At 41.1% G+C, this 24961-nt stretch overlaps 1 long non-coding RNA gene across 1 annotated transcript; it reads right to left on the reverse strand.

The window, feature by feature from the left end:
* Positions 1-1438: 1438 nt before the first annotated feature.
* LOC130453880 (uncharacterized) lies at positions 1439-21818 on the reverse strand. The gene is made up of 3 exons (XR_008911524.1): positions 21749-21818; positions 13198-13416; positions 1439-1752 (listed from the first exon to the last, which is right to left on the reverse strand). It is a non-coding gene; the product is annotated as an uncharacterized LOC130453880 (long non-coding RNA).
* Positions 21819-24961: the final 3143 nt, after the last annotated feature.

Genomic DNA, 24961 nt, shown 5'->3' on the forward strand with positions numbered 1-24961 from the left:
AACAAGTTTTTGTATCCTCAGATTCTGTGCTTTACAGTATCCAGAGACAGACAGACAGACAGAGACAGAGAGACAGAGATAGATAGACAGGGAGGGAGGGAGACAGAGAGACAGAGAGAGGAGACAGAGAGACAGATAGACAGGGAGGGAGATAGGGAGGGAGACAGAGCAGAGACAGATAGACAGGGAGGGAGATAGGAAGGGAGGGAAAAAGAGACAGAGACAGAAAGAGTGAGAGAGAGAGAGAGAGAGACAGAGACAGAGACAGGGAGGGAGACAGAGACAAAAATAGACAGAGGGAGAGGGAGAGAGAGACTCTTAAGGGGAAGGAAACAGAGGGAAAGAGAACATAGAGAAAGGGAGAGAGGACCGAGAGAGGGGAAAGGAGGGAGAAGGTCTCGGGACTCCTGGGTCTTGCCTGTTATTTACTCTGCGCTCCTGCCCTGGATACCATCGCTCTCAGAAGAAACTTCCAAGGAAGATGGAAATGTGAGGAAATCAGAGTGTAATCAGTTGCAGCTGGTGTAATGTGTTCCAGGTGATGGCTTCCTATAATCATGTCTCTCCTCTAACTCAGCCTGGCCCCAGCCTTTCACCATCTTCCAGAGAAAGTAAACATGGGTGAGTTTGCGGTTGGAGCCTCCCGTGAGCCGGAGACTCCACCCTTGGCCCCAGCGTCAGCCACATTGGGTTGGGGCTTCTGGAAGTGAAGGAAAGGAGGTGAGGAGGTAGGTGGGTTAGGGTCAGGGAGAGGCCTCACCTGACCTGGAAAGAACCACCTTTCTGGAGGGGTGGGAGGAACTACGATGACTTGTACAAAATGGCGGCAAGCTCCCTCTCAAGGGACATCTTCCAGCAATCCTTACCTGGCCTTGAGGAAGGATGCTGAGGACGTTCCCACCTCAGGCTGGGGCCACTACATGCCCTCTCCCATTCCTTTCAATTCTCCAATTTCTTGTTCTCTCCTCTGTGTTCCAGGGCATCATGGGACAGGGGACGAAGGCGAGAGAACCAGAGCCCACATCTAGGCGTTACCAGCCAAAAGGGCAAACCTCGGGGACGGCAGGGCACTGGGCAGTGCCAGCGAGCAGTCTGCAGTGGGGAAGACTTGAGTTCAGATGGTAGCCTGATACTTATTAAATAAATGTGTGACCTTGGACGAGTTATTTAAACTCCGCTTCCTTAAGTGTAAAATGGGATCCTAACAGCCCTGCGGATGTGAAAAATCAAATAGATAATATTTGTAAAGTTTTAGTGCAGTACCTGGCATGTAAAAGGTACTAGATAGATATTCATTATTATCATTGCATTATCTACTATATTCTATGTATATTATATAGTAGAACAAGCATCTCATCTTTAATATTCGGGTGCTAGATAATATTATTTGATATTAATATCTTCATATTATATAATTAATATTTCATCTTAATATTTTGCAATAAGTTCTCTCCCAAATGTTAGTAACAAACTTCTTGGAATATTTTCCTCTGTTCTCCCAAGAAATCTCCCTTCACCGATCATCTCAGAACAGAACAGAACAGACCAGTTTTATGGACAGGAGGATCATGGTTAAGACGGTTCCTTCAAAGCATCTCTCTCCATGATGCTGAGCCTCTCAAAATGGTGCATTTTTCCATGATGGTTGACTGTCCGAAGCCTCCCCAGGAAGGCATTTCTGTTCTTGGTGCACCACACAGACTCCTTCCAAGGTGACCACTAATTTGTCCAACGTGTCTCTTTGTTTTGTCGCTGTAAGAGGAGCCACGTAAGTGGCAGTTACATACATGTTACACACATGCACACACATCTTCAAAGAAATGAGGACACGGAAGTCAATCTTCCTAACCAAACTGGACCAGTGTAAAGTGGGGGAGGAGTTTCCCTTTGAATTATAAGTTCTGTTCTATAAAAAATATATATAATGAAGTTCTATTTTGAAGGACAATGAGAATGCCAGGCTAGGAAGTAGCGCTGTTAGATATCAATAAGTATACACGTATGATAAGTATGTAAAGGAGGGCGTCAGTGTTTCTTGTCATCTATTTAAGTTAAATGAATTCTGAATTTGTCAAAGTCAGGAACTGATTTGATCATTTTTCACATTCGGGTTTCTAGGAATGCATTATTTACTTAAACTGAGGGGGGAGATTTCTGTTTAAAACAGGGTAGATAAATCTCTTGAAACAAAAACTTTTTGGCAAAATAATGGAAACTGATTTTTATGGAGGTTTCTTTAAACTTAATTTTGGTGTTTTTTTAAATTGAGGGCAGCCAGGTGACTCGATGGATAGAGCACCAAGTCTGGAGTCAAGAAGACCTGGGTTCAAATATGGCATCAAATACTTGCTAAGCTCTGTGACCCTGGGTAAGTCACCTAACTGCCTGGTCCTTGCTGCTCTGTCTTAAGAGTTGTTACTAAGACAAAAAGTAATGGTTAAACAAAAATTTTAAGTTGCATATTACCTTATATAGGTAGGGGCTGATATATGTATATATCTTTGTTCTGCTTCTTGGATATATTTAAATATAATTTAGAATTAAATATAGTTTTCCTTCTCTACATGTACTTTCAAATAGTTAGGAAAAGCAGTTTTATATACATACTGGCTGTGCACTGCAGCTTCTCTGTTAAGAATTTGTGTGAACAGGAAGGCCATTCTACTTGAAAAGGGTGGTGAGAGGGCTAACCAAGATTTGTCTGTAGGATGATATGGTTCTTAAGGTCAATAAACTGTTTAAAGGAAAAACAAAAGAACCTTTAAGGTCCATTTCAGCTCTAATCCTAAGAGCTTCTTATTATTTTAGCTCTGATATTGTACCAGTAACAGTATCAGGTGCCTTCTAATTTCGATACTCTTTTTAAAGGTCTTTTGCAACCCAAATGATCTGGATTCTAAGGATTCTCCCAGCTCTGACACTCTGGGTTCTAAGGATTCTCCCAGCTCTGACATTTTGGGTTCTAAGGACTCTCCCAGCCCTGACATTCTGAGTTCTAAGGATTCTCCCAGCTCTGACAATCTAAGTTCTAAGGTCCTACCTAGCCCTGACATTCTCTGTTCTAAGGTCTCTCCTAGCTCTGACATTCTGGGTTCTAAGGTCTCTCCCAGCTCTGGCATTCTGGGTTCTAAGCTCTCTCCCAGTTCTGGCATTCTGGGTTCTAAGGTCCCTTCCCAGCTCTGGCAATCTGGGTTCTAAGGACCCTTCCCAGCTCTGGCATTCTGGGTTCTAAGGTCTCTCCCAGCTCTGGCATTCTGGGTTCTAAGGTCTCTCCCAGCTCTGACATTATAGGTTCTAAGGTCCTACCCAGCCCTGACATTCTGGGTTCTAAGGATTCTCCCAGCTCTGACATTCTCTGTTCTAAGGTCTCTCCCAGCTCTGGCATTCTGGGTTCTAAGGTCCCTTCCCAGCTCTGGCATTCTGGGTTGTAAGGTCCCTTCCCAGATCTGACATTTTGGGTTCTAAGGATTCTCCCAGCTCTAACATTCTGGGTTCTAAGGTCCTCAGTTCTGATTTTCTATGTTCTAAGTACTCTCCCAGCTCTGATATTCTAGGTTCTAAGGCCCTCCCAGCTTGAACATTCAGGGTTCTAAGCTATGTTTCAGTGTTGACATTCCATATTTTAAAGCCAACCCCAGTTTCAAAATTCTCTCTCCCAAGTCCTTTTGCAGTTCTAATAGTCTATGTTCTCAGTTCGGTCCAACTCTAACATTTTATTTTTTAACAGCCTATGATCTAGGGTCATTTCTAGTTCTGACCTTCTCTGCCTTGATATTATATTCTGTGTGTTAATGATCTATGTTCTAAGGTTCTATGTTATCACATTCTATTGCCCTTTCTGTTAAACCAGGACTTTAGTTAGAGGTGATTAAAAAAAAAGGCCTTCCCACTTGATCTTTGTAGGTCTTATCTAGTTTCATCCTTTTAAGCTCCAATATCCTTCTATGAGAGGGAGCAGGACATGGTGGATGGAAGGCAGGGAATAAGGCACATATTAGAGGATCTCAGTCCCTAACCAAAGCCCACCTCTAACCCCTTTTACATTGAGCACTGTGAACCTTCCATCAACAGAGAATGGACTTGGGGAAGACAAAGGGTGGGCAAGACTGAGGAAAATAGCTGAGAGATCTTTAGAAGTGGGGTCAGCCTTGTTTCTTTTTCTTTAATTTTTTAAAAAGCTCTTACCTTTTACCTTCCATATGCAAATCAATACTAAATATCGGTTCCAAGGCAGAAGAGTGAATGGTGAGGGCTGGGCAATGGGGGTAAAGTGACTTGCCCAAGGTCATACAGCTAGCATCTGAGGCCAGCAAATAGACTTAAAAATTTTTTTAAACCCTTACTTTCTGTCTTAGAATCAATACTATGTATGGGTCCCAAGGCAAAAACGTGGTAAGGGCTAGGCAATGCAATGGGTGTTAAGTGGCTTTCTGAGGGTCACACAGTTGGGAAGTATCTGAGGCCACTTTTGAATCCAGGATCTCCCATCTTCATGCTTGGCTCTCTATCCATGAGCCATCTAAGGCCCTTGATCCTCCTAGTTTCCAAGAGTATTTAGCAGTTCTGGGATTGCACCAACCTTATGAAATCGGTATTATCCTTATTTGACCAATGAGGAAACAGAATCACCAAAGTTTTGGAATTTGTCCAAAGTCACACAATGAACAAATAGGGTTTGAACATGCATCTCCTCATATAACTGGTCATGTTATAGATTGAGAAGGAGCCTTCAGAGTCACAAAGTCAAACTCTTTCATTTTACAGATGAGGAAACTGAGACACAGAAACGAAATGACTTGTGTAAGGTCCCAGAGCTCGTAACTCTCTGAGGTGGGATCTGAACCCAGTTTATCCTCGCTCCAGTGTCTGACGTTCGATGCTCTGTTCACTCTACCACACTAGGGCCCTTTGTAGCCTCTTTCAGGCCTCCCATCTAAAGCACAAGGCTGTGCACATATAAGTGCCTAGTATAGAAAATACTAGAATAGAATATGGAAAATACTAGAATATAGAAAACGATAGAATAGAAAATACTAGAATAGAATATGGAAAATACTAGAATATAGAAAACGATAGAATAGAAAATACTAGAATAGAATATGGAAAATACTAGAATATAGAAATCGATAGAATAGAAAATACTAGAATAGAATATGGAAAATACTAGAATATAGAAAACGATAGAATAGAAAATACTAGAATAGAATATGGAAAATACTAGAATATAGAAAACGATAGAATAGAAAATACTAGAATAGAATATGGAAAATACTAGAATATAGAAAACGATAGAATAGAAAATACTAGAATAGAATATGGAAAATACTAGAATATAGAAAACGATAGATTAGAAAATACTAGAATAGAATATGGAAAATACTAGAATATAGAAAACGATAGAATAGAAAATACTAGAATAGAATATAGAAAATACTAGAATAGAGAAAGAGACAAATAGAGAAAGAGAAAAAAGCTTTGGTAGACAACAAAAAGAAAAACTCCCAAAGGAGGATCAACTTGAATGCCGCCCTCCGTCAACTCTGATCTTGGCAAAGCCAAGACCGGGAAGTCACTGCATAGTTGATGGAAGGTATGTCCTTTCTCGTCTGAGGCCAAGGAGGTAGTGCCTGCTGAAATTCCTCCAAGTCTTCTACAATGGAGGAGAAAATATCCTGGATCCATGGTCAGAAGACTTGGTTCTAATCCTAGCTCTCTTCCTTCTTACCTGTATGGCCCTAAGCAATCCATGGAACCTCTTATTTCCCACCTCTAGAAAAAGGAGAGCTTTGCATGGGAAGGGCTGCAATGCCTCTTCCAGCAGTAGATTTGCAAGAACCCAACTCAAATAAATATACCACCTCCTCCAGGAAGTCTTTACTGTCCTTTAACTCATCACCGAGCTGATACCTCTTACATTCCTGTAATGATCGATTATGCTTCCATTTTAATGTGTAATAAAATGAGTATAATATGAGATGTGATAGAATAGAATACAAAATACTAGAATATAGAAAACAATAAAATAGAAAATAATAGAATACAGTATAGAAAACAATAAAATATAGAAAGCAATAGAATAGAAAATACTAGAATAGAATATAGAAAATACTAGAATAAAATATAGAAAATACTAGACTATAGAAAACAATAGAATAGAAAATACTAGAATAGAATATAGAAAATGATAGAATAGAATATAGGAAATACAAGACTATAGAAAATAATAGAATAGAAAATACTAGAATAGAATATAGAAAATACTAGAATAGAATATAGAAAATACTAGACCATAGAAAACAATAGAATAGAAAATACTAGAATAGAATATAGAAAATACTAGAATACAGAAAAACAATAGAATAGAAAATAATAGAATAGAATATAGAAAATAATGGAATATAGAAAAGATAGCAAATGATAGAATAGAATATAAGAAATAACATAACATGATATAATATAATATACAAACTTATCTACTTATAATGATCTAGCTGGGCAACTAGGTGGGACAATTCTGGACTTGAAGGAGACCTGAATTCAAATCCAACCTCAGACACAAACTTTGTGTAACCTTGGGCAAATCACTTAAGCTCTCTTTGCCTCAGTCTCCTCATTAGTAAAATGGGGATTATAATAGTACCCACTTCCCAGAGTTGTAGTGAGTACTGAATAGGTTCATAATTGTACAGTATTTAACACAGTGCCTGGCATATTATAAGGGCCATATAAATGTTTGCTATCATTAGACATTAATATTTACTATGTATGTGAGTACCATGAAAGTAGGGGACCATGGCTTAACAGCTTTGGATTTTTCCCAGTTCCTAATTACAAGTAAACTGATAGCAAAGTGGATAGAGGTCTGGATTTGGATTCAGTAAGACCTGAGATCAAATCCTGCATTAAATACTCACTGTGTGACCCTGGGCAAGTCACTTAGCCTCAGTTTCCTGGGGGATAATAAAAGGCTTTATTTCCCAGGATTGTGATGAGGACCAAAGGAGATAAGAGATGTAAATTCTTTGCAAAATGTAGACAACACAAATGGCATTCCTATTATTATTAAATATTGGCTGAATTGAGTGGCTGAGAGTTATTTCCCCAAGAGGCCCAAGTTGGCTAATATCTATGGGGATGCCTTGGGCTTTCCCTTTCAGGCTGCTGTCATCCCCCATTGGTCCAGTATCTGTCGGAGCTCCCGATGCTAGATCTGGGTCTCTCAGCTTCCAAGAGACACCTTGCCAAGAGGTCCTGTCCTGGTAGAACAGGAAGAGGTTGGCATCTGAAGTCAGAGCCCCACGGTTTGAAGGGCACATTTTCTGCTGACCACTTGTGTGACCTGGACAGTTCAGCTCTTCTCTCTGGGCCTCAGCTTTCTCCTCAGGAAAATGAAGGGGTTGGATGAGATTCTGGTTTCTAAGGTCCCTTTTACTTTTGGATCTTGTGATCATCTCGGTTCTGTGATCTCCTGCCCGGCCCTGGCCTTGCCTTGATCTGAGGCCAGGCAGGGAGGTGATGGGAAGGATGGAGGGGTCCTTCCCACAGAGGCTGGGGGAAGTAAGGCAGCAACCTTTTTCCCTCAGCATCGCCCCCCAGCCTGTCCTCCTTCTTCCCACCCCACCCCACACATCTGGGACTTCAACTGTTAGCCACCAGGCAGGGCTGGCGCACAGCTGGCATCGCTGGTAAGGGAGCCAGACTGACGGCCCCCCTCCCCCAGCCCTTGTTCAAACAGCCACATGTGAGGGGAGAAGGGGGGGGGGGAACAGCGAGGAGCCTCTCACTATCTCCCTGGGGGCAGCTGACTGCAATTAATGGGAGAAGAGACTCTGGCTGGAAAGCGAAGGGGCACTCTGGACCAGACATTTGCTTTGGTTTCATTTTGTCTCCTGGGAGTCTCTGGACCACCATCATTCCTCCCACATTCCCCTTCAACTAACACTTGAACTTCATTCCTGCCTTCCCTTTCTCTGCTGAATTGGGCATAGGGAAGAAAAACCTGGACTGGTATGGGAAAGGGGAAACCTGGAAAAGGTACTAGATTGGGAGATAGGAGACCTGGGTCCTCTGCCATCGGTGGGTTGGGGTGAGGGTCTTCTACTCTGGGACTCAGATTCTACACCTGCTAAGTAAAGAGAATCAGACTAGATGATCTCTAAAGTCCCTCTTACACCTTAACGCTCTATGTTCCAAGGGACCTCCCACCTCTGACATTCTATGTCCTAAAGGTCTTCCCACCTCTGACATTTTATGTTCTAAGAGTCCTCCCACCTTTGACATTCTCTGTTCTAAGGATCTTCCCACCTTTGATATTTTCTGTTCTAAGAGTCCTCCCACCTCTGACATCCCATGTCCTAAAGGTCCTCCCACCTTTGACATTCTCTGTTCTAAGGGTCATCCTACCTCTGACATTCTATGTCTTAAGGGTCATCCCAACTCTGACATTCTCTGTTCTAAGGGTCATTCCTACCTTTAGGACTCCCACTTCTGACATTTTATGTTCTAAGGATCCTCCCACCTTTGACATTCTCTGTTCTAAAGATACTCCCACCTTTGACATTCTCTGTTCTAAGGGTTATCCTACCTTTGACATTCTATGTCTTAAGAGTCATCCCAACTCTGACATTCTGAACTCTATGGTTTCTCCCAGCATGGACAGTCTATGTTATAGTATTCCATTTGTTCTAAACATGTGGCATTCCAACAATCTTTTATTTCTAACACCCTATGTTCTAAGGTCTGTCCATTTTTAATATTCCATGGTCTCTTCTAGCCCTAACATTCTATTTTCTAAGATCCTCTCTAGTTCCAACTCTTTGTATCTTAAGGTCCCTTCCAATTCTGACATCCCAGGTTCTAAAGTTCTTTCTAGTGTTGACATTCTATGTTCTAATATTGCTTCTAGTTCTAATATTTTATGTTCTAAGGTTCCTCCAAGCTCTGAAAATCTATGTCCTAAGGACTCTCCTTGCTCTAAAATTTTTCCCAACTCTGATATATGTTTTAACATTCTGATGTGTTCTAAAATTGTGCTCTGCCCCCCCCCCCCTTTACCTCTAATATCCCATGTTCTGAGATCTTTTTTCCAGTTCTAATATTCTCACATTCCAAGGTCCCTTCCAGCCCTGGCATTTGTTGTTTCTAATATTCTAAGCACAATAGTCACTCCAGCCCTGACATGCTGTGATTCTGAGCTTGATGGTTGACGGGAGGGTGAGAGGATGCCGAGGGAAAATGTTCAAAGGGACTAAATGGTAACCATGTGTCGAACTGTTTGGCTTCACTCTCAATGTATTTGATTTAAACAAAGGGGCCATATAAGGTTATCCTGATGAGAAAGGTTGGGCCAAGTTGGGAGAGGCAGGCAAGGTACCACCCAGTCTTCCATTTCCCATGGTGGTTTCTCTGCTGGAAAGTCACAGCTGGTGCCATATTTGTGATGGACAGGAGAGGGTGCTGACAGCATGCACTCATAGGAAAGTCTGTTTTTTATAGGAAAGAGGAAGTAGTTGGTCCAGGTTGAGCACTGGGTGGTAGTTACAGGCAGTTTGATGGCTGCAGGTTCCATTTCCAAGATCATCAAAACCCATTTTCCAAGTGATCACTGACCAATGTAATCATGCTCTCACTCAATTCCATGGTACTCTGTACTTGAGTGCACTTAGTCATTCTTTAATTTGTATTATATTTATCTATGTACAAAAATAAGGAACTGTGACTAGACATTCTCTAATGATCCTTCTAGGATCATAAATTGAGATATAAAAGAGAGCTCAGAAGTCAGCTAGTCCAATACCTCCATTTTAGAGATGAGTAAACTGAGTCCCAGAGAGGTTAAGAGATTTGCCCAAGGTCACTTGCGGTAGTTGGCATATAAAGCCCATAGGTAACTCTGACTTCAAATCCAGCGTTGGGTGCCACTTGGTATGTATATTATAGGGAGATTCCTTTCATGTAATTGGAATATCTTTCATGTAATTGGCTGGTCTAGATGGTCCAGTGAGGTCCCTTCTACTTCTTAGATTCTATGATTCCATTGAACCAAAAATTTACTGTGAGAAATAGCGATGTTTAGCAAGTAGATCATTTGATCTGGAGTCAGGAGGACCTGGGTTCAAAGCTCACTTCAAATGCTTATTAGTAATGTGATCCTGGGCAAGGATAACCTCTCCCTACTTTCCTTCTGCCTCTAAATCCATCATCCTAGTTATACTTTATTCATCTCTTTAGACTATAAGCTTCCTGAGGACAGGAATTATGCCTTATTTGTATTCCTATTCAGTTTAATTCAACAAAAATGTATTATGTGCCCACTATTTGTAAGGAATATGGGTTAAGTGCTAGGGAGATACAGACAAGGAAGGAAATAGGACTATCTGGCTTCCTAGAGCCACCATTTCGGAAATTTCTGACATGTACATTGATAGAAAAACACAAAGTACATCCTGTGCAAAAATACAAAGCAATTTTAGAAGTGAGAGCATGAAGACAACTTGGGGGTGGAGAGGGGGATCAGGAAGATCCTCAGGTACAAGATGGCACCTGAGCTGATGCTTCAAGAAACTAAGGATTCAAAGAAGTCAGAATGAGGAGAGAATGCATTTCTAATCACAGAGGCAGAAGGTAGAGTGAACATAAGATATGGGTGCTAGAAAGCCAGTTGGACTGATATGGAGAGTTCACCAAAGGGAGTCATAGGAAGTAATACTAGAAGTATGGTGACAGCCAGATTGTGGAAGGCTATGAGCATCAGGCTGAAGAATTTGTGCTTTATTCTGCAGGAATTAGAAGCCACTGAGGCATAGAGAGGAGACATGGTCAGATTCCATGACTCCTCCCCACCTCCTCTCCTTGCTTCATTCACAATTCACACACACACACACACACACACACACACACACAAAATTGATGTTAATTGCTGTGAATTAACCTCTTCTCCCCTCCTCCTTGCCCCATAGAATTCAGATGCCTTCTGCCACTGTCTTCTCCTTTAACCCCATCTCCCATGAAGTGATAGTCCTAGTCCTTACCAAGGCAAATGTCTCTGCCTGCATTAGTGATCCCATTCCATCCTGTTTCCACCAACAGCCCTTTCTGTCATCCCTGGTCTTTCACTTATTTTCAATCTCTCCCAGGCTCCTGGATCTTTTCCTACTGTTTATAAATATGCCCTCAAAAACCTTCACTTGATACTTCTAGCCCTAACTAACCTGTCCAATATCTTTTCTCCTCTTTGTGGCTAAACTCCTTGAAAAGGCCATCTACATTAGTTTCTTCCTCTTTCTCTCTTCTCATTCTCTCCTTAAACCATGATAATCCTGTTTCTGACCTCATTTTCTCACTGAAACTGCTTTCTCCAAAGGTGTTAAGGATAAATGCCATATTCAGTGGCCTCTTCCCAGTTCTCATCCTTCTTGACCTCTCTAAATCCTGTTAATCACTCTTTTCTTGATATCTTCTTATGTCTAGGGTTTTGGAAAATTACTCCATCCTGTTTCTTCTATTATCTCTCAGATGGTTTCTTCTCTGGATTCTTTCTTAGGGCCTCATCCAAGTCTTGCACTCTAATCAAAGGTGTCTCCCAGGGTTCTGTTCTGGGCCCTCTTCACCTCATCAGTACTCATAGATTGAATTCCTGTCTCTACACTGATGATCCTCTAATCTACCCATCTTCCCCGACATCTCGAATGACCTCCAATTTCATATCTCCAACTATCTTTCAGACATCTTGAATCGGATATCCCGAAGATACTTTAAACTCATCATGTCCCACGATGTCAAGAGCAACATCATCCTTCCAGTCCCTCATGCTTGTAATCTGGATGCTATCTTCAACTCCTCACTATCTCTCATTGCCCTACCCCTGCCATATGCAATCTGTTGCCCAAATCTGGGAATTTTCCAAGGAAGCCAAGAGGAAAAGATGAGTAGGAAAAACATTCCAGATATGAGAAATACTAAAATGCCCTGAGTGGGATATGGATCCTTTTGTGTGAGGAACAGGAAGGAGGCTGTAGTCACTTAGGACAAAGAATGTCAGAGCTAGAAGGGTGCATCAAACATAATATGTCAGAGCTGGAATGGCCCTTAGAACAAAGAATGTTAAAACTGATTGGGAACTTAGAACATAGCATCTCTGAACTAGAAGAGACCTTACAATGCAGAGTGTCAGAGTTGGGAGAGCCCTTAGAACTCAGGATGTCAGAGCTGGGAGAGACCTTAGAACAGAGAATGTCAGAGTTGGGAGAGACCTTAGAACAGAGAATGTCAGAGCTTGGAGAGACCTTAGAACAGAGAATGTCAGAGCTGGGAGAGACCTTAGAACAGAGAATGTCAGAGCTGGGAGAGAGCTTAGAACAGAGAATGTCAGAGCTGGGAGAGACCTTAGAACTCAGGATGTCAGAGCTGGGAGAGACCTTAGAACAGAGAATGTGGAGAGACCTTAGAACAGAGAATGTCAGAGCTGGGAGAGACCTTAGAACTCAGGATGTTAGAGCTGGGAGAAACTTTAGAACATGGAGTCTTAGAACCTGTAGGGTTCTGGTCAGGACTGATAGGAATCTTAAAACATGAAATGTTAAAGCGAGGAAGGATCTTATAATTCAGAATGCCAGAGTTAGTCGGGATATTAGAATGAATAATATCAATACTGGTAGGAAATCTCAGAACATAGAATATTAAAACTGGTAGGGATCTCAGAATGTAGAATGTCAGAGCTGATAGGGATTTTAGATCGTGGAATGTTAGAGCTAGGAGGAATCCAAAAGCACAAAATGTCTAATGTAGAGGGGGCCTTAGAGATCATTTAGTCCAATCTCTTTATTTATTAATTGGGGAATTTAGGGTCAGATGGTGGAAATGACGAACAAAGTCATAAAGCTAGCAGATGGCAAAGCTAGAAGAACCCAGGTTTTCTGACTTCAAAACCAATATCCTTTCCATTACCTTCTGCTGCCTCTAAGGAGGCACTTAAGAGACGCTTAGTGAAGGAATGAACAAATGATGACATTGATCTAGATACAGGATTGTACCACCAGTCATGTCCTCTATGCCCAAAGTAAATAAAATTCATATTGGTCTATCCATCCTCTCTGGACCCTCTGAAAGATAAAAGTGGACCCATCAGTATATTTACTATAAAGACCAAAGAGTACCACACAAGGTGTGAAAAGATCCGGTCTCAGCTGTGCCACTTACTTGCTGGGTGGCACTTGGCAAGTCATTTCTTCTCTCTATGTCTCAATTTCCCAATCTGTAAAATGGATGTGGGGAGCAGATGAAATGATTCTGAGGGCTCCTTCTGGGACCTTGAGTCTGTTTCCATGATTTCAATACAGTCAGAATGATAGGGAGAGATTGTTCAGGTTCAGGTTCAACTGATGACACATAATTCCAGGAAGATCAGAGGTCAAACACCTTTAAATGGTCAAGAAATTACTTCAGAGGCCATCTTTATTCATTCATTCATTCATTCATTTATTTATTTTCCCATCTATCTATCTATCTATCTATCTATCTATCTATCTATCTATCTATCTATCTATACCTACCTACCTACCTACCTACCTATCTATTTTTTTTGTTTATTTGTTCCTGTTGCTAACTACCTCTCTGACGTTGGGCAAGTCACTTAACTTCCTTAAGCCTCAGTTTCCTTATCTATAAAATGAAGGAATTGGAGTAGGTAGCTTCTTAAACCTCTTTAATTTCTAGACCTATAATTCCATGACTGTGATCCTATAAGGCCTAGAACCCTGAACTTAGAATCAGATGGCCTTGTTTAAAAATCTTAGCTTTGCCCATAAGTATGAATATGAAAATTTCTGGTCTTACCTCCCTCCCAGGAAGAGGATATGGAGATCCAATGAATGATATAGACAAAAAGCTCTCTGTAATTGGAGTTATTATTAAGACCAAAGGGAGGAAAGAAGGAAGCCTGGAGAATAGATTATGGGAGTCAGAAGACTAGGTGGAACTCCTGGGGCTGCTACATCACTGCCTTGAAGGCACTGACCCTCAGTTTCTTCTTCTATAAAATGAGGCTGATCATTCCTTCCCCATCTGGCATGGTGGGCCATCCTGCAGATTGAATGCCATGATGCCTGCAAAGAGCTTAAGGAAGCCTTAAAGCTCAGTACAAATGCGACCTGCTATTATTATTAGGCTGCCTGGACCTCAAAGACTCCAACCTCTTGCCCAGCTTTTACAAAGATGTGAGGGAATTCAAGCATTCTCTTCCAATCAGACCCTCCCCACAGCGTGCCCAGGCCCAGAGAGAAGCAGCAGCAAACATGTCAACACCAATTGGAAGTGGCTTTTGGAAAATGAGGCCAGATTCCCCAGATCTGTCCCACCCGGAGGGTGGGGAAGCCACATTCTGCCTGGCTTAGAAATGCAAGTGTGTTTCCCAACCCAGCAGGAAAGGAAGACTTGGCAAAAATTCATTTACTGCCTTGGGCCCCAGGGTCCCTCTAGGCCTGAGCCTCTCCCCCCAGGGCACAGAGATGAACCAAATTATCCTCCCAGGATGGTCCTAAGGCATCTGAGAATCAGAGCCTCAGAAAATAACAGGAAAGATAGGGATCTTAGAACACAAAATGTTGGAGCTAAAAAAGGCAGTTAGGACAGTGTTAGAGACTGAAAAAGCCTTAGAAGATGGAATATCAGAGTTGAGAGGGGCCTTAAAACCCAAAATGTCAGGGCTGGGAGAGAGCTTAGAACCCAGAATGTCAGAGCTGGGAGAGAGCTTAGAACCCAGAATGTCAGAGCTGGGAGAGAGCTTAGAACCCAGAATGTCAGGGCTGGGAGAGACCTTAGAACAGAGAATGTCAGAGCTGGGGGAGACCTTAGAACAGAGAATGTCAGAGCTGGGAGAGAGCTTAGAACCCAGAATGTCAGAGCTGGGAGAGTCCTTAGAACCCAGAATGTCAGACCTGGGAGAGAGTTTAGAACCCAGAATGTCAGGGCTGGGAGGGACCTTAGAACATAATATCAGCACTAGAAAATGTCATGGAAGACATTATGACTAGAAGGACTCTTAGAAGATAGAATGAAAGGAGCCATAGAGACCATTCTGTGGCTAGTCCAACCTCCTCATTTTACTGATGCATAAACTGAGACTGAGAAAGTGCCTTGACCCATGACACTCACTTTTAAGAGTCTGTCTATGTAGAGGAGTGTTTGTGTATGTTTGTGGGGGGCGGAGTTTAAGGCAAACCTAACAATTAAACCCTGAGAAGGACCTTAAAGGCAAATCTTGGCCCAGATTTATTGAACCCCCTTTGGTGCCTAGGACTGTGCTCTCAGAAGTTGGTCTTCTCTTGGATCCACATCAGTAGCTGCCATGATTGTAGTCCTTAGAAGTTCCTAGAGGCAGCATCTGGGTGTCCTCCTTCAAGAACTGAAGGAAGGACAGAGAGGTGACTGACAATACTCCGGGATGGAGAGTTGTTCAGTAGAAGAGAAATTCGATTTATTCTGTTTGGCTCCTGAGTGCCGAAGGGAGAGCTGTAGCAGGAAGCCAGTTTAGGCATCAAATTAGGGAAAACTTCCTAGACTGGAGCTGTCCAAAACTGGAAGGATTGCCTCAGATGCTGGTAGTCTTTAAGCAGAGGCTGAGCGACCACTGGTCAGGGATATTGTGGAGGGGATGGATTTAGAGAGAGAGAATCAGTGAGGTCCCTTCCAGCTCTTAGATTCTGAGATTCACAAGGGTCTTGCTTATATAGGGGTCCATACTCTTTTGGTTCTCCTCTTTTTACTTAACTTAAAACTGCAACAAGACTGACTGGGGAAACCCTCTATTTACTTAGACCACCAAACTTCCTTCATTCAAAATTGTCTCTGGAACTGTCTCGTCAGCGATCATCTCTCAGACAAGTCTCACTGTGGTCTCCGTTTTCTTATGTGTAAAATTAGATTGTCAAAATTGGACAATGGCTAAGACTCCCTCTCCCAGCTCTGAGATTTCGGTATGCTAAGCCTCCTCCCAGCTCTGACATTTGGTGTTCTTAGAATGCGTCAAAAATTGACATCTTTGGAACTTAAGACTGACTTATTTTCTCTTTTACCCAGGACAGATTCCTTAGAGAAGAAGTCCATTACTCTAACTGGAAGCTATCATTTTCATGAATCCCAAACTGGATGCTATGAATACTCCTACTGTGTGCCACCACCAACGCACAGTAGGGAGAGCTATTGCTTATTTCAAATATGTTGAACTGGAGACAGAACTAGTCTAGGAAAAAGGAAGTCATTGGTCAACAGTCTACACTCTGTGGTCTGGACTCAACCAAAACCATGCTGACTTTGTCCCCATCACTTTTCAGTCCCCTACACTTCCAACTCTGCTCTAGAGACATGTTCTATGTCAACCAAATACGTTTTAACACAGAATTTGACATTTATTCCTATTGAGAACCATCTACCTCTTGGCAAAATCCCTCCTGCCAGCATTGCTATTTGTACTATGTCCCTCCGTAGGGGTACATGGAATCTTTGGGGGCTGGATGACCAGGTGTAATAGATTGATGTCACCTCAGTGTGACCCAACACATTGAGCTGAAAGAGTATTGGTCTGGGGATCAAGAGCCTTGGTTTCTAGCTGCTTTTATGCCACTAAATCTTTATCTATCATTATCCCCTCCCTTTCCTATGTCACTGTGTCCTCCTTTATGAAATGAGGGATTTGAACTAAGGATGTGTAAAGTCCCGTTCACTTCTAATATTCTATGTTCTCTAAGTCCCCTTCCAGTTTGAATATTCTATTATAAATAAGCTATTTTAAAAATTGGGCCCTAGTCTATGCTCATAACTCTGCTGGGCATTTTTCAAAAGAACATACAGTCTTTGCCTTCAGAGATCTTACTGTCTTTGTGGGAATTTTAAACTTACATAGTAATAATTAGAAAGCAATATAAAACATTATCAAAAGACGCACAAATATATACCGAGCAGTTCTTCGCAAAGGGAATCATTGACAATTTTGTTGTTGTTCAGTTGTTTTGAATCATATCTGATACTTTGTGACCCCATTTGGGTTTTAAAAAAAAGATATTTTATTTCCCCAATGAAGAATAATGACAATTTTTGAAGTTCTAAGACCCAACTTGCCTCCCTTCTCTCTCCCTTTTCAAAATAGTAAGTAAGTCAATCTGGGTTATATAGGTATTATCATGCAAACATACTTCTATATTGGACGTTACTGTAAGAGAATACTCATAGAAAACCAAACCCCCCAAATAGACTAAAGCGAAGAAATGTATGCTCTCATCTGCACCCGACTCTAGCAGTTCTTTCTCTGGAGGTGGATAACATTCTTTGTCATAAGTCCCTCCAAATTGTCCTGGATCATTGTATTGCTGAGGGTAGCTGAGTCTTTCACAATTGATTTTTCCATAATATTGCTGTTATTGTGTACAATGTTCTAGTTCTGCTTATTTCACACCTCATTAGTTCATGTAAGTCTTTCCAAATTTTTCTGAAATCCTCCTGTTCATCGTTTCCCTACAGCACAATAGTATTCCACCACCATCATATACCACAATTTGTACAGCCGTTCCCCAATTGAGGGGCATCCTTTAGTTTCCAATTCTTTGCCACCACAAAAAATACAGCTATAAATATTTTTTGTACAAGTAGGTCTCTCCCCACTCTCTTTTTATCTCTTTGATATAGTCCTAATAGTGATATTATGGGATCAAAGGGCATGCACAGTTTTATAACCCTTTGGGCATAGTTCCAAATTGCCCTCTAGACTGATTGAATCAGTTCACAACTCCAGGAAAAATGCATTAGTGTCCCTTTTGGGGTTTTCTAAGCAAAGATATTGGAGTGGTTTGGAATTTTCTTCTCCAACTCATTTCATAGATGAGGAAATTGAAGTAACAGGGTTAAGTGACTTGCCCAGGGTCACACAGCTTATAAGTGTCTGAGGCCAGATTTGAACTCATGTCTTCTTCTCTCCAGGCCCAGTATCAGAAGGTGCTCAAATATACACCGAGTAGTTCTTTGTGAAAAGCACCATGGGCAATACAAATGCATAATTTCTGTCCTCAGAGTTTACTAAAACTTCATGGCATGGGAGAATATTGCATGTATCAGAAAGATTATACCTAAATCTTAAATAGAACACTAACAAAAAGACTCCAACAAGCGATCACAAGAGTTATTCACTATGATCAGGTGGGATTTATACCAGGAATGCAAGAATGGTTCAATATCAGGAAAACCAGCCACATAACTGACCAAATCAACAAGCAAACCAACAAAAATTACATGATTATCTCAATTGATGCAGAAAAAGGCTTTGATAAAATACAATACCCATTCCTATTGAAAACACCAGAAAGTATAGGAATAGAAGGATCTTTCCTAAAAATAATAAACAGTATATATCTAAAACCATCAGCAAACATCATCTGCAATGGGGATAAACTAGAAGCCTTCCCAATAAGATCAGGAGTGAAACAAGGATACCCATTATCACCACTATTATTTAGCATTGTACTAAAAACACTAGAGATAGTGATTGGAGATGGAAAAGAAATTGAAGGGATTAAAGTAGGCAATGAGGAGACTAAACTATCACTCTTTGTGGATGACATGATGGTCTACTTAAAGAATCCTAGAGAATCAACTAAAAGGCTAGTGGAAATAATCAATAACTTTAGTAGAGTTGCAGGGTGCAAAATTAACCCACATAAATCATTAGTGTTTATATTTCCAACAAAACTCAGCAGCAGGAGTTAGAAAGAGAAACTCCACTTAAAATCACCCTAGACAATATAAAATACTTGGGAATCTATCGGCCAAAACAAATGCAGGAATTGTATGAACACAACTACAAAACACTTTTCACATAATTAAACCTAGATCTAACAATTGGACAAATATTAATTTCTCCTGGGTAGGATGAGCTAACATAATAAAAATGACAATCCTACCCAAAATAATTTACTTATTCAGTGCCATACCTATCAAACTACCAAGAAACTTTTTTTTTATTGAATTAGAACAAATTATAACAAAGTTCATCTGGAAGAACAAAAGATCAAGAATATCAAGGGAAATAATGAAAAATAAATGTGAAGGATGGGGACCTAGCAATACCAGATCTTAAACTGTACTATAAAGCAGTGGTCATCAACACAACATGGTACTGGCTAAGAGACAGAAGGGAGGATCAATGGAATAGACATAAGGTAAATGCCCTCAGCAAGATCGTATATGATATCGTAGATGTATTGTATACGATATCATATCATATACGATAAATCCAAAGATCCCAGCTTTTGGGACTAGAATCCATTGTTTGACAAAAACTGCTGGGAAAATTGGAAAACAGTATGGGAGAGATTAGATCTCGGTCAACATCTCACACCCTATACCAAGATAAATTCAGAATGGGTAAATGATCTAAATATAAAGATGGAAACTATAAGTAAATTAGGTGAACATAGACTAGTATACCTGTCAGATCTATGGGAAAGAAAATCATTTAAGACCAATCAAGAAATAGAGAATATCACAAAATGTAAAATGAATAATTTTGATTACATTAAATTTAAATGGTTTTGTACAAACAAAACCAATGCAACCAAAATCAGAAGGGAAGCAACAAATTGGGAAAAAATCTTTATAACAAAATCTCTGACAAAGGTCTAATTTCTCAAATATATAAGAAACTAAATCAATTGTAGGGGGAAAAATCAAGCCATTCCCCAGTTGATAAATGGGCAAGGGACATGAATAGGCAGTTTTCAGATAAAGAAATCAAAACAATCAATAAGCACATGAAAAAGTGTTCTAAATCTCTCACAATTAGAGAAATGCAAATCAAAAACAACTCTGAGATACCACCTGACACCTAGCAGATTGGCTAATATGACAGCAAAGGAAAATAATAAATGTTGGAGAGGATGTAGCAAAATGGGGACACTAATAATGTATTGCTGGTGGAGTTGTGAATAATCCAACCATTGGCAACTTGGAATTATGCCCAAAGGGCTTTAAGTGACTGTCTGCCCTTTGATTCAGCCATATCACTTCTGGGTTCATACCCCAAAGAGATAATAAGGAAAAAGACTTGCAAAAAATATTTATAGCTATGCTCTTTGTGGTAGAAAAAATTGGAAAATGAGGGGGCATCTATCGATTGGGGAATGCCTGAACAAATTGTGGTATCTGTTGGTGATGGAATACTATTGTCCTCAAAGGAGTAATGAACTGGAGGAATTCCATGTGAACTGGAATGACCTCCAGGAATTGATGCAGAGTGAAAGGAACAGAACCAGAAGAACATTGTACACAGAGACATATACTGTGGCACAATCAAACGTAATGGACTTCTCTGCTGGCAGCAATGCAATGATCCAGGACAATTTTGAGGGACTTATATGAAAGAATGCTATCCACATCCAGAGGGAGAACTGTGGGAGTAGAAACACAGAAGAAAAACATCTCCTTGATCACATAGTTTCATTGGGATATAATTGGGGATGTAGACTCTAAATGATCACTCTACTGCAAATAATAATATGGAACTCGGTCTTAATCAATGATACATGTAAAAAAAAAAAAGATTATACCTGAGAGAAGGAGAAATGCAGCATATCCAGAATAATCATTGGGGAAATCTATGAGCCTAAATGGACAAAAGTATTTAAGTGGGAATAAAAGAAAAAAGAAACAGAGTCAAGAATATTATGAGAATATATTCCAGACTACCAGGTCAGAGAGAAATAACAGAAGATGAGTTCTGACACAGATCCTTCTGCTAGCCTAGAGATAAGAGATCATTGCAAAGAAGAACTTCATTCTTCAATCTCTGGTGGAAATCTCATTTCACAAAAGACAGAGCTTCTGATTAGTTCTTGCTTTGCCTTTCTAATAATTTCAGCTCTTGGGAGGTAAAGAAAATGAGAAAGGAGCTACTACTCTGTACCTAAGCTTGTCAGGAGACTGTAGAGCGAATTTCTTTGCTGAGTTGAAGGCTGAAATAGAGGACCATGGTGTAATGGAATGTTGAAGCTGAAGAGCCTGGCTCATTTCCCAGCAGTGCTACTCAATCTGTGTGACCTTGGGCAAATCATTAACTTCCCTTTGGATCTCAGTTTCCTCATCTTTAAATGAAGAAATCGGATTAGAAGATCATGGAAACTCTTTCCAGCTCTAAATCTATAATCCAAAGATCCTTTCAAGTTTTGAGATTCTACAATTCATGACTGTTGGAAATAAGATATATATACATATGTGTGTAGGTATATGTAGAAATAAATATGTGTATGTATGTGTTTTATCTACAACATGGCCATCCAATGCAGCTGAGGAAGTCTCCAGGTGTAACGATTTTTTCGTGCCACTGGACCTAGGCTTCCAACGCCGAGAGAGTGGGACTGTCTCTGTGCATCGACTTTTCCACTTAAATCTCTTTCACGCACAAGTGTCTTTGTGCACACTCATCTACATCACAGATGAAAGTGCACAAAGACAATTGTCATCCTCGGTTACCGAGAGACTACTACTACTACTACTACTACTACTACTACTACTACTACTACTACTACTACTACTATTTGTATATAAACAAATATATATGGAAATAAATAAGCATATCTGAGACTATATATGCCATATATGTGTGTGTATATATATACATGTATATAGGGATATCTAGGTGGCAGAGTGAATAGAGCACCACATCTGAAGACAGGAAGACCCAAATTCAAATCTTGCCTCAGATACTCACTAGTTATGTGGCCCTGGGCAAGTCATATAACCCTCTTGGTCTCAGTTTCCTCACTTGTAAAATGAGCTGGAGAAGGAAATGGCAATAGGATTTTTGCCAAGAAAGCCCCAACTGGAATCATGAAAAGTCAGACATGACTGAAATGAATGAACAAACACCATTATGTGCCAGGCACTGTGCTAAGCTCTGGGTGTACCCTCCCCCCCCCCAAAAAAGATGAAACTTTCACTTAACCCCAGACAGCCATGTAAATACCAACAGATATAAGTTAAAGGAAGGCTGGTTTTAGTTTTATGTTTGTGTAATGGATCTTTGGTGTTTATGTCCAGACCAATTTGGAGGCGCCCATGTGGGAAATGCCAGGAATCTGCTTTTGGGAGAAGATATTCTGTGCTCCTTTTTTTTTCTTCTCATTGTCCAAGAGGATGGAACAAGCTGCATCTTTAAAATTGCCCCAGTGGGTTGGGTTTATATTCCAAAGAGATCATAAGGAAAAAGACTTGTACAAAAATATTCATAGCTGTGAGCTTTGTGGTGGCAAAAAATTGGAAAATGAGGGGATGCCCTTCAATTGGGGAATGGCTGAACAAATTGTGGTATATGTTGGTGATGGAATACTATTGTGCTAAAAGGAATAATGAACTGGAGGAATTCCATGAGAACTGGAACAGCTTCCAGGAATTGGTGCAGAGTGAAAGGAGCAAAACCAGGAATACACTGTACACAGAGACGGATACACTGTGGTACAATTGAATGGAATGGACTTCTCTATTAGCAACAATGCAATGATCTAGGACAATTCTGAGGGACATATGAGAAAGATGCTATCCACATCCAGAGGAAGAACTGTGGGAGCAGAAACACAGAAGAAAAACAACTGCTCTGATCACATGGTTCAATGGGGACATGATTGGGGAGGTAGACTCTAATCGATCACCATAGTGCAAATAGTAATAATATGGAAATAGGTCTTGATCAATGACAAATGTGAAACCCAGTGGAATTGCGGATCAGCTACGGTGAGAGGGGGAGGGAAAGAATATGAATCATATAACCATGGGAAAAAATTCTAAATTAATTAATTAATAAACATTTTCAATAGGAAATAAACAAAATTGCCCCAGTGGGACAGTTTGACTATTTTTTCAGCACGAACCAAAGGGTCCTTTTCACCTACAGCACTATGAACTAAGCTGGATGAAGGGAAAGAGTATCTACCTCCCCCTTTTAAATTCCTTGGTCCCAAGAAGTAGGTTTGGGTGTTGACTCTGTTTCACTTGCCCTTTTAACTCTAGCTGCAGGTGATGGAATCCCCAGGACCAGGATCTCAAGCCATGGCAACCTTAGAGTTGGGTTTCCAGGCCAGATGTTGCTGTCAGTGCATCAGGGAACCTCTGAGGCTTCTCCAAAGGAACTTTGGACTTGGAATTTAGCTCATCTTATATAAGACCCGAGTTGACCCATATGCCTAATCCCCTTTACTTTCCCAGAGACAGAGGTGGTATGGGAGAGAATTAAGCTCCCACCTATTAAGAGGATGTTTGTCTTTTTGTTTTTGTTTTGCTTTTGAAGTAAATATTCCTTTGTAAAAACTAATCTGCCTCGGAAGTAGTTAAATGGGCTGGGTATCAGGGGACTCCTAAAATTGGGGGGAACCCCACTGGTGGGGGCTCGAGCCAATGACAGAAAGATTAGATGACCTGAAATCCCCTTAAGGATACTAGAGAACCCTGGGGAGGGGTGAAATGTAACAGACCTGGCCTTTGGGCAGTAGGGGTCAAGGTAGTTACTATTACATGAGGAAAAGCTTCCAGGCACTTCGAACTGTCCAAAAATGGAATTAGTGGTCTCAGTAGACCCTACATGGGGAGCATCTGAGGAAAGCCAAATGACTATCACAGATGTCACAGACAGGAATTCTATCAACTAGATGGACATAGCATTGGCAGTAGGGCACTGGAATTGGGATCAAGCAAACTGAGGGTTCATAAACTGCTCAGATACTTACTAGCTTTGTGACCTTGGACAAATCATTAAATGTCTCTGGGGCTGTGTCCTAAGGGCTCTCCCAGTTCTGACATGCCATATTGTAAAGCCTTTCTTTAGGAGTCTCCCGATATTCTCTGCTCTAACAGTAGATGATTTCCCTAACTGGAAAATTAAAGAGTTGGAGTAGACAATCTCTAAAGCCCCTCACAGCTCTAAATCTGTAATACTTGGGCTTCTTTTGAAGCTATGATTCCATGAGTGCTTCTGGAGGGCTGGGATGAAGAAGGATGCTTAGAGGAGGTGGGCTTTCACTGGAGGCTTATAGAAAGTGGATCCCAACAGATGGCAACAGAGGGTAAAGGGAAGCAAAGGCATGGAAGTTGGAAGGAGCATGTAGGGAAGAGCTAGAAAAGATTTTAGACCCGAGAATGTCAGAGCTGGGAGAGACCTTAGAACAGAGAATGTCAGAGCTGGGAGAGTCTTTAGAACTGAGAATGTCAGAGCTGGAGAAACTTTAGAACAGAGAATGTCCGAACTGGGAAGGTCCTTAGAATAGTGAATGTCAGAGCTGGGAAGGTCCTTAGAACAGAGAATGTTAAAACTGGGAGGGGTCTTAGAACCCAGAATGTCAGAGCTGGGAGAGACCTTAGAACAGAGAATGTCAGAGCTGGGAGAGATCTTAGAACAGAGAATGTCAGAGCTGGGAGAGACCTTAGAACAGGGAATGTCAGAGTTGGGAAGGACCTTAGAACAGAGAATGTCAGAGCTGGGAGAGACCTTAGAACAGAGAATGTTAAAACTAGGAGGGGTATTAGAAGCCAGAATGTTAGAGCCAAGAGGGACCTTAAAACAGGGAATGTCAGAGTTGGGAAGGACCTTAGAACAGAGAATGTCAGAGCTGGGAGAGACCTTAGAACAGAGAATGTTAAAACTAGGAGGGGTATTAGAAGCCAGAATGTTAGAGCCAAGAGGGACCTTAAAACAGGGAATGTCAGAGTTGGGAAGGACCTTAGAACAGAGAATGTCAGAGCTGGGAGAGACCTTAGAACAGAGAATGTTAAAACTAGGAGGGGTATTAGAAGCCAGAATGTTAGAGCCAAGAGGGACCTTAAAACAGGGAATGTCAGAGTTGGGAAGGACCTCAGAACAGAGAATGTCAGAGGTGGAAGGGCCTTTAGAATGGAGAATGCCAGAACTGAGAGAGATCTTAGAACAGAAAATGTC

This window comes from Monodelphis domestica, chromosome 4, assembly GCF_027887165.1.
Source record: "Monodelphis domestica isolate mMonDom1 chromosome 4, mMonDom1.pri, whole genome shotgun sequence".
NCBI classification, from domain to species: Eukaryota; Metazoa; Chordata; class Mammalia; order Didelphimorphia; family Didelphidae; genus Monodelphis; species Monodelphis domestica.